Source organism: Amblyomma maculatum, chromosome 3 (assembly GCF_055883805.1).
Source record: "Amblyomma maculatum isolate TAMU_Amacu chromosome 3, ASM5588380v1, whole genome shotgun sequence".
NCBI lineage: Eukaryota > Metazoa > Arthropoda > Arachnida > Ixodida > Ixodidae > Amblyomma > Amblyomma maculatum.
This window is the reverse complement of record NC_139346.1, coordinates 68,865,019-68,878,513: the sequence shown is the minus strand read 5'-3', so window position 1 is coordinate 68,878,513 and position 13,495 is coordinate 68,865,019.

Genomic DNA, 13,495 nt, shown 5'->3' with positions numbered 1-13,495 from the left:
ATCATCGCACTAGTAGTGTTACTGCCATGAAAGCTAACCTTTTCCTCCCCCTTCTTTCTCATCGCCGGTAAATAGCTTCTTTGTATACTTTTCACAAGATTTATCATAATCCTTGTCTTAGAGACAAGTTATTAAAAATGCCACCATATATTTCAGCACGCATTGATCACCGCCACAAAGTTTGCACCCTTCCTTGTCACACAAGATGTTTAAGATGATTCATTCATAGCTAGAACTTGTGCCAGCTGGAATCACCTCCCCCATAATATTGCTGAAATTGTTGATATTGTTGCCTTTCGAAATGCTGTTATAGATTTTATATAAGGGTGTGCCTGTACTATTTTCAATTTATTATCTGCTGCTTTTTTGTGTCTTTTCGTGTATGTTTGTGAGGTTCTTTTCTTTAGATCTTCTGGCCACCTTATTTTGTGGCTTATTGAGAGACAGTAATCTAAATAGACGACCAGACTGACCAAGCTAACAACGAATAATTTATGTACACATATGGACGGGACGAGAGTAGGACAAGTAAGTAGGTCAAAGACTAAACACTAAGTTATCTACAGTCACCAGTTCGTTATCATAGGATAACCTCCTATGATAAGCTCCATAAAACCCCGGCCCTCAGTCACCAGCGGCTGCGGAACAACTGACCACGGCGGCGGTCAGACCTGTGACGCAGCAGGGGGTGCTAAGAAAGCCTGGCTCCGCTGGACAGGCCGCCATTGGAAACTGACCCTGGCAACGTTTAATGCTAGAACTCTAGCTAGTGAAGCTAGTTTAGCAGTGCTGTTCAAGGAACTAGAGGGCACGAAATGGGATGTCATAGGGCTTAGTGAGGTTAGGAGGCCGAATGAGGCATATACTGTACTGAAGGATGGGCATGTACTGTGTTATCGAGGTTTACCAGAAAGGCGACAACTAGGAGTAGGTTTCCTTGTCAATAAGTCTATAGCGGGTAATATAGATGAATTCTATGAGAATTCTATTCATAGAATAGAATAGAATTCATAGAATTCTATGAATATAGAATTCATAGAATTCTATGAGATGAACTAATGAGAAGGTTTCAGGCATCGTAATTAGGCTTAATAAGCGGTATACACTGAAGGTTGTCCAGGCCTATGCACCCACATGTAGTTATGATGACCAGGTAGTTTAAAGCTTCTATGAAGATGTAGAATCGGCAATGCGAAAAGTAAAGACGCAGTATACTGTACTAATGGGCGACTTCAATGCCAAGGTAGGGAAAAAACAGGCAGGAGACAAGGCAGTAGGTGACTATAGCATTGGTTCTAAGAATAGCAGGGGGGAGTTACTAGTTGAGTTTGAAGAGCGCAATAACTTACGAATCATGAATACCTTCTTCAGCAAACGGAAGAACCGGAAATGGACATGGAAAAGTCCTAACCGAGACTAACAATGAAATCGAATTCATAATGTGTTCAACCCCCGCCATTGTGCAGGATGTAGAGGTAATCGGGAAAGTGCGATGCAGTGACCACAGGATGGTTAGGTCCCGAATTAACCTAAATCTGAAGAAAGAACGCAACAGATTAGTAAGAAAGAAACCCATCAACGAATTAGCGGTGAGGGTGAGGGCAGAAGAGTTCAGGATCTCGCTACAGAATAGGTATTCAGCTCTAATTGAGGATGGCGACATTACCCTAGAGGCAAGGAACAATAATTTCATAGACATCATTACTGAGTGCGCGGTAGAAGTAGGCGGTAGGATAGTTAGAGAGGATGCCGGTAAGCTGTCTAAGACGAAAGATTTGATTAAGAAACGCCAGAGTATGAAAGCTTCCGATCCAACAGACCAGATCGAATTGGCCGAGATATCAAAGCTAATCAATAAGCGCAAGGTGGCCGATATAAGGAAGTATAACATGGAGAAAATTGAGCATGCAGTAAAGAACGGGGGAAGCCTTAAAGCGGTAAAGAAGAAATTGGACATAGGCAAAAACCAGATGTATGCGATAAGGGACAAGGCGGGCAACGTCACAACTAATATGGAAAAGATAGCCAAAGTTGCCGAGGAGTTCTATACAGATCTCTACAGTAGCCAAATTAGTCAGGACCGTAATGAGATTGGCGGTAGGGATACAGTCAGATGTTCCACCAGTGACAAAGGACGAGGTCAAAAAAGCACTAGAAAGTATGAAAAGGGGGAAATCAGCTGGAGAGGATCAGATAACTACAGATTTGCTGAAGGACGGGGGGGATATCGTGCTAGAAAAACTGGCCACCCTGTAAACGCAGTGCCTGGTGTCATCGACGGTACCGGAACCATGGAAGAATGCAAACATTATCCTCATTCACAAGAAAGGGGACTCTAAGGACCTTAGAAATTACAGACCAATCAGCTTACTGTCTGTTACGTATAAGGTATTTACTAAGGTAATCGCTAATAGAATGAGGAGAACCTTAGACTTCAATCAAGCAAAGGATCAAGCAGGGTTTCGGAAACGGTACTCTACTATCGATCATATCCATACCATCAATCAGGTGATAGAAAAATGCTCGGAATATAACCAGCCCTTATACATAGCATTCATTGATTACGAAAAAGCATTTGACTCAGTTGAAACCTCGGCGGTGATGCAGGCATTGCGAAATCAGGGGGTAGACGAGCCGTACGTGAAAGTGCTGGAAGATATATATAGTGGCTGCCCAGCAACCATAGTTCTGCGTAAAGAAAGTAACAAAATTCCCATAAAGAAAAGTGTTAGGCAAGGAGACACAATCTCCCCAGTACTATTCACAGCTTGTTTAGAGAAAGTATTCAGAGACTTGGAATGGGAGCAGTTAGGGATAAGGGTAGATGGAGAATACCTCAGTAATCTACGATTTTCTGATGACATTGCCTTGCTAAGCAACTCGGGGAATGAACTGCAAATAATGATTGATGACCTAGACAGAAAAATTAGAAAGGTAGGCTTGAAAATCAATATGCAGAAGACTAAGGTAATGTTCAACAGCCTCGGGAAGGAACAGCAGTTTACATTAGGTAGCGAAATACTGGATGTAGTAGGCGAATATGTCTACTTAGGACAGGTAGTAACCGCAGATCCGGACCATGAAAAGGAAATAACAAGAAGAATAAGATTGGGATGGAGCGCATTTGGCAAGCACTCGCAGATTATGACTAGCAGCTTACCGGTATCGCTCAAGAGTAAAGTATACAACAGTTGCATCTTGCCTGTACTCACCTATGGGGCTGAAACGTGGAGGCTAACCAAGAGAGTTCTACTTAAGTTGAGGACAACCCAGAGGGCTATGGAACGAAAAATGGTAGGGGTAACATTAAGAGATAGAAAGCGTGCAGAGTGGGTCAGAGAAATAACTCAAGTTACCGACATTCTAGTGGAAATTAAGAAGAAGAAATGGACATGGGCAGGACATGTAGTGCGAAAAGAGGATAACCGATGGTCGCTTAGGGTAACAAACTGGATTCCAAGGGAAGGAAAGCGTAGCAGGGGGCGGCAGAAAGTTAGGTGGGCGGATGAGATTAAGAAGTTCGCAGGGGTCAAGTGGGTGCAGCTAGCACAGAACCGGGTTAAGTGGAGAAATATGGGAGAGGCCTTCGCCCTGCAGTAGGTATAATCAGGCTGATGATGATAATGATGAGCAGTTCGTTGAGTGCAGAAGCCGGTGCAGATGCTCTGGGTGGTCAGAGTTTTGTAGGGTCGGTGGAGTAAGGCCTCAGTAAGCCCAGCGGAAGGCTAGGCCACCGGACGGGGCCCCGTAGAGGCCAGAGGCCTCGGATTGCCTTTCCACGGCCGATGCGTCAGGCCTCCCCGACGTGCCTGGGCTCAGCACGGCGCCGAACGCTCGTGCCAGTGAAGAGCTGGCGCTGTGGCACTCCCGGGCCCGACCACCGTGAGTTTCGTGGATGACAGGAGAACAGGACAGGATACGGCCGGCAGGCCCCAGGTCTGGATCCCCGGGTCAGGCGTGGCAGAAGACGCACCGCTCCGAGCTCCTTGGACAGCCGATCAGCTCCACTGCTCGCCTGTTCTCTCCTGCTCGTGCCTCCCGTTCCTCGAGCCAACCTTCACGTTTTCCTCTTCTTCTATCTCCAAACGTGGTTTTCTTTCTTCGTATTTGATCAAATTATCACATGTTCTTCACGAATGTGCCCCCCCCCCTTTGAGAAGTTTTTTTTTCGTGGAAAAACAAAACTTGGGGCCATGACACTGATGCATTTTTTCGGAGGATGACCGCACACCACAACACTGCTGCACCCATCGCTGCACACCCCACAGAATGGCCACACCATTGCTATTGCCTGCTGAGAGTCTGAGTCACTCGCGCACACAAAAATAAAAAAAAAAACATTCGTACTAATACAAGTAACATTAAGACTACACTTGTCAGAAGAAATAAACTCTTAGAAACATACCATGAACAGCACGACGACACCTCCAGAAGCTTTGTAAGCAATGTGCTCTAAGACGATATATCTCCAACGGCGTTGGAAGACAGCACAGAGATTAACATTGTCTCCCGTATCATTCTCGATTCAACAGTTCACTATTCTGTATCGAGTCTCGGTTCCCCAGTCCACTCTGGGACCAAGGTTGTTCACTGAACGTTGACAACGGAGTTTTCGACTCGACGTTATCAAGAACTACGAAGGATGAAGCTTGTAGGGCATTCACTGGCTGGCGCTCTTCGTAGCTTTTTGTGTTAATGGACATGCGTCCTAATGGAGCGTTCCTCAGGTTTCCTTTCGGGACAGTCCTCTGACATACATCGCACGACCTCACAAATCGCTTAATGTCAGCTTGCACCCCTGGCCAGTAAAAGTCACCAAGCACTCTTGCGGTAGTTTTTCTGACACCCTGGTGGCCGACAAGTGCACTCCCATGTGCCTGCACAAGGACCTGACGGCGCAAAGCCTTCGGAACGACCGCTTGTTCAATTGTTTTTCCTGGACTAAGTGATAGGTCCGGTACAAAATGCCGTCACTTAGATGGAAGGTGTACGCCGTCTGCCCTTTTCCGTGATAGGTTTTCTTAAGCTTGCGACGGCACACGTCTAAGCTGGCGTCCTCTTCTTGTTTCTTGCGAAAAACAGACCGAGATAAGTGGAGTACGGTTTGAGTGCCATCCAAACCAGTCCCTGAAACTTTCGCCGCCAGAACCTGGAAAGAAGCACTGGACCCAACATCACTGGCAGGTATGCTTCTGTGGCCCGTCAAGACTGTTGGAGCGTCGGCGAATGGGATGCTTGCACCCGGAAAGTTGCCGATAATTACGTCATATAATGGCGTCAGCAGGCACCTAGCAAAAGCTTTGCCTGTGATGTATGGCGACTTGATAATAACCTCCGCCTCAGGCGCTTCGATGTCAGAACCATCCGCTAAACGTAAAGATGCTCGTTCACCGGTATATGCAGCTTCGGGCACCAAAGCCTGAGGCACCACGATGCTATTAGAACCAGTGTCGCGCAGCACCGACACTGCTTGTCCGAACACTTCTCCATGCTCCACTGGCATGTTGTTAATAATCTGAAATGGAGTAAGAGCTGAATCGTCCCTTCGAACATCTAGGCATGTTCTTCCCAGCTGACGACCAGGGCGGGAATCTCGAGGGGACGTGCAGCAAGCAGACGTCTCCCGGTCATTTGAATTTCCGTATCGACACAACTGGGTTTTATGCCCAGATTTGTGACATAATGTGCAATATGGCGCTGCGTCCTGCGGTTCCGAAGAATTCTGCTCAGCTCTATATTTAAAAACCGCGAGGTTATTCTGTCGCTGAGCCTCAAGAAAGTGATCGGCGGCCTCAGCAATCTCGTCCACCGTTTTACAATCACGTTCTCGCAAGAAGAGAACTAAACGATTGTGACAGCTGTTTAAAAACTGCTTAGCCACTATCATGTCCCTAACCACTTCAAACGTGCGACCTTGTCCTCGCATCTCAACCCAGCGTTCAAAAAAACTTAACAGCCTTGTGGTGTGCTGGGAAGCTGTCTCACCATTTTGCGGCATGCTTCCACGAAACTTCTCTCTGTAGCCCTCAGACGTGAACCGAAACCTCCGAAGTAAGGCAAGTTTCGCTACATCGCAATTGACTGAGTCCTCCGGAGAAAGTCGTCCAAAGATTCTGAGAGCTTCTCCGCCGAGGCACAGACTCAAAGCCATGGCCCACTTCTCTTTCGGCCAGCCTCGGCCAATGGCGACATGTTCAAAACGCTTCAAATACACGTCCAAATCGTCCCTTTCCTCATTAAACAGTGGAATCAATCCATGAGGACTAATGGGGAAAGACGGAGCTGGTACGGTACCGTGCTCAGCGCTTCCAGCACTAGGGGCGCTTTCTCCCAATTCCGCAAGTCGTACTCTTAGCTGCAAATTCTGGTTTTCTTGCTCCATTCGCTGCTTCGCTCTTTCATGTTCTGCAGCTTTCGCTTCGCGTTCTGCAGCTCTCTCTTCGCGTTCGGCAGCTTTGTCTTCCCTTACCTTTTGTAATTATTTCTCAACCCACTCGCGCAACTCGATTCCCTGCAAACCTATACGTTCCCCTACCGCGAGCAACTCTGGTGCACTCATTTTTCTCCAATCTCTAGCTGCGGGAAAATGCTGCTTGGCCGGTCTGGTCCTGCCGTGGACGCCAAAATTGTGAGGTTCTTTTCTTTAGACATTCTGGCCACCTTATTTTGTGGCTTATTCAGAGACAGTAATCTAAATAGACGACCAGACTGACCAAGCTAACAACGAATAATTTATGTACACATATGGACGGGACGAGAGTACGACAAGCAAGTAGGTCAAAGACTAAACACTAAGTTATCTACAGTCACCAGTTCGTTGGGTGGAGAAGCCGGTGCAGATGTTCCGGGTGGTCAGAGTTTTGTAGGGTCGGTGCAGTAAGGCCTCAGTAAGCCCAGCGGAAGGCTAGGCCACCGGACGGGGCCCAGTAGAGGCCAGAGGCCTCGGGTTGCCTTTCCACGGCCGATGCGTCAGGCCTCCCCGACGTGCCTGGGCTCAGCACGGCGCCGAACGCTCGTGCCAGTGAAGAGCTGGCGCTGTGGCACTCCCGGGCCCGACCACCGTTCCGAGTTTCGTGGACGACAGGAGAACAGGACAGGATACGGCCGGCAGGCCCCAGGTCTGGATCCCCGGGTCAGGCCTGGCAGAAGACGCACCGCTCCGACCTCCTTGGACAGCCGATCAGCTCCGCTGCTCGCCTGTTCTCTCTTCTTCTTCTTCTTCTTCTCCCTCGTTGTAATGGCACATACCCACAGTGGGGGATTGGCCAGAATTCGTTGTAGGTGACATAATATTTTTGATAATGAAGATTTGACTATATGATATAAATAACCTAATAATTAGGAGCTAGTGTTGCTGAAAAAATTTGAAATTTTGAGGCGATGTAATAGAAAGCAATGAAAAAAAAGGAATTAAATTGTAAATTACTAAAAATAATAAGGAGAAAAAATACAATTCAGACAGCTCAGCGCTAACACACAAATCTTCCAGTAGCAATATTATAATTATGAAGTACTTCACACACCGGTTTTAGGGCATACCCTTTGACGGTTGCACCAAAGGAGAGGAGGACAGGAACTGTAAATGGCAGTCCTAGGCGAGCAAGAGGTATTTCTAGATAATGTCTTCTCTGAGTAGCATACCTGTGGCAGGAGAGGATGTAATGTTCAATTGTTTCCACGTCATTACATGACGCACAAAGATTGGACGGCGTGAATCCAGAGCGACATAAATAAAGATTGAGGGAAGGAATTCTACAACGCATGAGCGTCATGGAAACCTCACATTGCCTCGAGGTACAACATCGGACATTCCAATGAAAATTTAAATGATTAAAATCCGTAGTCGCAAGGAGTGGCTCATGGCTCAAGGAGTTTAACGTTTGAAATCGTTCAAAACGGGATATATTTAGCAAGATAATATTGGGTACAACATCGGCAACAGGCCCACTGAGAGCTGAATTTGCTAAATAATCCGCCATTGTATTAGAAGCGATGCCGCAGTGTCCCGGAACCCACTGAAAACGTACTTCTTGTAAGTGTATCGGAAGGAAAAACATCAGGGTTTGTTTCAAAAGACGCATTTTCGGACTTTCTAATGCTGCTAAGACTGACAGGCAGTCAGAGAGTATGATTACGTGAGTAACATTGCCGGGAACTTTTTGAAGGGCCAAACCAATTGCAAGCAATTCAGCAGTAAATATTGGTGTGTAATCAGGGATCCGTACAGAAAAACTCCAATCAAGTGCTTTGGAGTAAATCCCTATTGCTGCTTTTTCATTTCGTTGTGAGGCATCTGTGAAAATAGGTACGTGTCGTGGATATTGTAATAGATAATCTTCAAGGTGTCCCTTTATTACCGTGGTAGTCAAGTGTTTTGCATTAGATGGCAACGACTGGTCAAAGCACAGTGTGGAATTAGCTTGAACATTGCCAACACGTCTTACTGACCTAAGCGAAACTGCAATTTTGGACAGCAAGGACTGAGTAAATACAAATTGTGGTTGCTTATATTGCGGCCAATGATAATCTAGAAACTGAGATTGGTGTGTAATAAAAATGGGAGAAGCCACTCCAGACAGAGATTCCAGTGCTCTTAAAAAGGTTCGCACAGTTAGCAGCTCAAATCGAGATTTCAAGTCACGTACACGGGCCTCTAAATAGAGGACTGCATTTGAAACTGTTCTTGGCAACCCCAAACATAGTCGTAAAGCACGCCTCTCCAGTAGCAACAAAGGTCGTAGTTTGTAATTAGGACTGCCCGAGAAAAGAACACAGCCGAACTCCAGAATTGGTCTCAAATAAGTTTTATAGAGAAACAAAAGAGTATCTCTACGCATACCGAATTTCTTATGGCTAATTCGAATCAGGCGACCAAGGGCTCGTTCACCTTTCAGGCAATTACTTTTGATATGAGGCCGCCAGTCTAATTGGGAGTGGTATAATACACCCAAGTATTTTAATGATTCAACCTGTGAGATTTGTGAACCGCAATACATAAGGGAGATATAAAGAGGGTGTGCCGGTGGGAAAACGAGTACTGAGGATTTCTTCACGTTGAGAGTTAATTTTACTTTACCGAGCCAAACTTCAAGGGCATTCAAGTAGGCTTGCAATAGCTGATATAAGGAATGAACATCTCGTGCAGAAGAGAAAAAGGCAATATCATCCGCATACACGTACAATTTTATATTTGGATGAACAGGAATATCTCTCATTAATATATTAAATAGCAATGGAGACAGCACCGATCCCTGAGGCACGCCTCTAGTTTGGTAATAAGTTTCAGAAGTTATAGAACCTCTCGTGCAGAAAAATTTTCTATTGCTTAAGAATTCTTTTAACCATGCAAACATGTAAGAAGGCGACCTAATTTCGTTTATCTTATTCAACAGAATAGAATGTTCTACACTGTCATATGCTTTGGCGATATCCAAAGTGACCAATGCCGACACTTCTTTCTTCTTCATTGCTAACCTAATTTTACTTTCCAAATCTGTATGAGCCGTCCAAATGGAGCACCCTTGACGAAAACCAATTTGTGCATCATTAAATACATTCAGGGTCATCACATGGTTTGTGAGGCGGCGGTGAACTATGCGTTCAATAAGTTTCACTAGATTTGAAGTCAGAGAAATTGGCCGAATATTATCCAAATCAAAGCCTTTTTTCGGATCTTTGAGGCTTAGTATAATTTTTGCAACTTTCCAGTCTTTAGGTAACCAAGCATTTTCCAGAGAAAAATTGACAATATTCAACACCTCCGAGCTGTGGTCTTGCACTAAAGCTTTCAGCATAGCCACTGTAATACCGTCACACCCAGGAGCTGCAGGTTTCAGAGCAGCCGCTATACAATGCAATTCCGGTGACTCAACTGCAACGAAATCAGCACGTGGTGTAGGTCGAAGTAAGGGAGCCACCGTTTGCGCTTGAAAGCGAATAGCAAGACCGTTCGCAATTTGTTCAAGTTTCGCTTTTGCTTCATTGGGTGCTAACACCTCTGACTCGGTTACATGTGGTGGAGAAGAATTTTGATTGCGTTCCATGAACCTATACAATGCCTTCCGATTAATTGGATTAGAGAGATAGATATTCATATTAGCATTATACTCATCCTTTGCTATACGAATAGTTTGTTTAAATGAAGCCGCATAAAATTTATAATTTATCCAATTTTGGGGACACTGGTTATGGGAAAGGCTCTTCCACGCAGCTTTTCTACGACGGAATGCTTTCTCACATTCTTCGTTCCACCATCCGCATGACATTTTGTTAGGGACAGACGATTTCACAGTGAACACTGAACGCTCAGTGGCATCTAGCAGTGAAGAGAGTGCTTGTTTAGCACGTTCAGAATGCTGAGATGATGCTATTGAGGAAAAAGAGGAGTTCACAAACTTTTTAAATAGTTTATGGTTGACAAATTTTTGTTCACAAGTAGTTACTCTAAGGGGAGTAGATTCTATATTAAACGTAACTGGAAAGTGGTCGCTAGATGTACCACAATCCACCGTAGCCCATGATGAGACCCTTACTCCATTTGCTGCTAACGTTAAATCAATTACTGACCTAGCAGATGCTCGCATGAAGGTTATGCCTGGACTATTACAGCAATGCACATCATTTATAGACATCCAGTTCCAAAGTCGCTGCCCACATATATCTGAACGGTAACCCCAAATAACATGGTGTGAATTAAAATCGCCAGCAATAATCAGTCCGTTGGTTGAACTCAAAAGATCACTCAAATCATCTGTTGTACGGACACCTGTTGGGAAGTAGACATTTGCAATAGTGAGAGGAGCAGACTGTGTAATTGCGATATCAACTGCAAGCAGTTCGCAGTCTTGTCGTAGAATTTTTTGTGACACCTTCGCCCGATGAATTGTTTTTGACGAAATTAATGTTAGCAAGCCGCCACCCCGGCCGCTAGTGCGATCTGATCTAAAAGTTCTAAAATACTTTAGAGAAAATGGCCGATTTGGCAAAAGCCAAGTTTCTTGTAATAAAACTATGTCTGGGTTGAAATTTGAGATTAGATTCTGTAAATCGTGAAACGAAGATGCAATTGAACGACAATTCCACTGTAGTACTTTTAACCCCGCCATGATTATTGTAGAATCCGGGAGGCTGTAACAGCCTCCTTTAAGACATCAATGTTATTCTGAGGATTAGGGGAACCTTTTTTACTTTTAGTGTTAGAATGGGCGGATTTTGAGGGAGAGGAAGAAGCGCGACGCTTCTGGGACGAACATGGCATCTCTACATCCAATGGGTAAACGGTGGACACGTGGGTATCCACAGGACCCTGTCCCTGTACTTTCATTGACAAAAAAGGAGCAGGCGTCGTCTGGGTAGAATCTCCCTCAACTGAAGCCCTAGCAACCATTGGAGCATGGCATTCAGCTATACCAGGGTTGCCAACTGGCAAAGCTGCAATTTCGGTCGAACCAATCTTTGTAGCTATGACCTGTGACACAGCCTCTGTAAATGTGCTTAACATACGCTCGAAGAAACCCTCAAGAGATTTCTCAACAGCTGAGATAACCGACTTTGTTATGCCTGTTTCCACATCTGAAGCTATTGTTTTTGCACAAGCTGCATACGAATTCCTCTTATGGTCTAGCTGGGCATAGGCATCTGCTCTAGAACACCTTTTATGCTGAATGATGTTAAGAACAGTTTGTTCATCTGTGCGTTTTGGGCATGTACCATCATCAGCAGGGTGATCTGCGTGACATAGTGCGCAAATTACCACAGCAGAAGTGCACATGTCAGATGCATGGTTGTCTCCGCACAGTCTGCAGCGTGATGCGGACTTGCACGCCTTGCTGCTGTGTCCGAATCGCCAGCAGTTTTTGCACTGCAAAGGGCGAGGCTGCAGGGGATCTACACGGTACACAATGGGCCATACTTTAATCTCTGTTGGACAGTTAGCCCCGGCAAACGTCGCTATCATTGATTCTGTCGGCACCCTAGAGCCACCAGCATCCCTGCTGCAACGGAATAGTGACAAGATGCCAATGCCAGCCTCATTAAATTCTTCAATCATTTCTTGCGGAGAAGCCGACGAATCCACGCCGCGTATAATACCTTTTGCACATGCCAGCTGTTCAGGTATAAAAGGTTTAACAGGCAATGATGCAAACGATGTGCATCGAAGCAAGTCCGACACACACTGTATATTCGAGGACTTACATAGGATACCTCTCCTGCCAAACGGACGCACCTCAGAGATTTCTAGGTAGTGGGGAGTGACAGCCTTTAGCTGCTCCTGGATTATTTTTGGATTTTTCAACTTCAGGAATCCATCCCCAATTGGTACAAATGCCACCGGTATTATACTTATTCCATTTCGTCCGAAAGATTCCAAGTCCAAGCTTTGGGCCGGCAGACTGGCAAACCAGGATGCCGAACCACCCCCTGGGGAAGCTAGAGACATAGGCCTAATTGTACATGAATCCTAGGTTCGGTTTAAAACAAATACTGGCCAATCCCCCGACGTGAAATGGCCTCACCAGAGAGAACGGTCAGGCAGAGAGAACGGTCAGGCTTGCAGACAAGACAGGATCAACAGTTAGGAGAAGAATGCAGAACAGCACACCAGCACAGCCAACTATATGCCACCTCAGCCTGCGACCTTCTTTTCTGCGTCTTTTCTGCTTTATCCCTCACCATTTCACTGAAAAAATAGACACGTGACGATTGCTCACTTAGCGTGTGAGTGCTCTATAAGCGATGGTAGAAAGCTTCTGGGGGCCTGTCTGCTACTGGACCAACTTGTCTGCATTTTATTTTATAGCATGTAGGGCTCGTTCAGCCTAAATTGGTTGCTTTACCCCAGAATTGAGAGGAACGTGTCCGAGGACAATATGTGGCGCTAGCATGCGGCCACCACCGGAACTCCATTGAGACTTGATATATTGTTGCCAAGACAGCTGACGCCTCCGCGTTCTAAGCTCTCAAGCTTCTTTTGTTGAGCACACTGCGCATCTACGTCTATCAACGCAGATATATGGGATAGCTGGTTGTACCACATAGCTAATATGAGCAGATAAACATGGACACAGAGAATGTAGCGTCAGGAGAAGCACTTGTCCCTATGTTCTCTCTGTGTCCCCGCTTATGCGCTCATATTAGCTATGTATTTCGACGTTGATTTCTCAATGCAGAATCACCCCAAAGGGCTACAGGCTGCTATTGCGCCATGCTCTTACGAAGAAGCTTCACTGTCTTCATAATTTTTAAATATAATTCTAACCCACCATACCTAAAGCATTTTATTTGTTCTAATGAGGATTAAAATGCCTCCCATGCAATTCTTACGGCTCTGCCATAGAGAATGAGCTCAAGCTGTGGAGTCACGGACGAGCGAGTTATGATTTGTGTGGTTCAGAGTCTGCAGCCAGAAAATTAGCATCAGTACCCTTGCAAACAATCTGTACAAAAGGCAAATGTTGCACGCCATCGAATCACATTCCACACGTTAATAGTATGC